The following is an 889-nucleotide window of genomic DNA, read 5'->3' as shown; positions in this document are numbered from 1 at the left end:
GGAGGGGTGGGATGAGGGCATGCGACGGGGGGTAGGGGAGGATGGGGGAAGGTCAATGGCGGGAAAAAGGAGATATATGTACCACTATGTGTAATACTTTAAACAATAAAATTAAAAAAAAGAATTTTCCTACACAATATAACTTATTTTTAATAACATTAATTAAAACTAATGCAATTTCCTGCAGGTGACTCAGTAGTCACTTTATAGATAAACAACATGATACTAGAACTTAGAAAAATCAGTGTCAAACTAAGCAGCATAAAGAAGACACCCTGATTCACATTCTTGTTTCAGAGTATGTGTTGCCCTCTGCAATACTTCTCCAGTCCTACATCAGCCCACACTGGCTACTGCTGCTATTGCTATGGTAAAGGCTGTCCCCCTTCAAAGGAAGGGGTGCAAGTATGGAAGAATCATAAAAGGCTACTGGACCTAGCTGGGATTTTCTTTCTGTTGTAGTGATTAAAGTAATGACATAAAACAGGTTTTGAGAAGCATTTTGTTTTCTGATAGACTTTTTTTGTTTTCTTTTTAATTTAAGAGCATATCCACTTTGCAACCATGTGATGAGGGAGGTATTTTATAATATAGCCTATTTCTTTAAAAAATCTATATATATAAAAACCAAGCGACCGGAATGCTGGAACTAGAACGACCAAATGACCGGAATGACCAGTTGCTATGATGCACTGTGGCTGGCCAATCAGCTTGATCAGGGGGCGGCCTCTCCCTGGCTGTCCCCGGGGCAGATTGGGGCAGAGGGGGCTGGTCAATCTCCCGTGGCCCCTCCCCGTGGCCGGCCTCCCACACCCTGATTGGGGGCAGAGCCAGCCAGCCAACCACCAGTGGCCCCTCCTTTTGGCTGGCTCTGTCCCCAGTCGGCCCA

General features: G+C 44.7%; 1 protein-coding gene across 4 annotated transcripts in view; it reads right to left on the bottom strand.

The window, feature by feature from the left end:
• MIPOL1 (mirror-image polydactyly 1) overlaps positions 1 to 889 on the bottom strand; it is a 328,064-nt gene that overhangs the window by 93,523 nt on the left and 233,652 nt on the right. The gene's annotated exons all lie outside the window — the stretch shown is intronic.

This window comes from Myotis brandtii, unplaced genomic scaffold, assembly GCF_000412655.1.
Source record: "Myotis brandtii unplaced genomic scaffold, ASM41265v1 scaffold194, whole genome shotgun sequence".
Taxonomy (NCBI): domain Eukaryota; kingdom Metazoa; phylum Chordata; class Mammalia; order Chiroptera; family Vespertilionidae; genus Myotis; species Myotis brandtii.
This window is presented reverse-complemented; position numbering and strand designations above follow the sequence as displayed.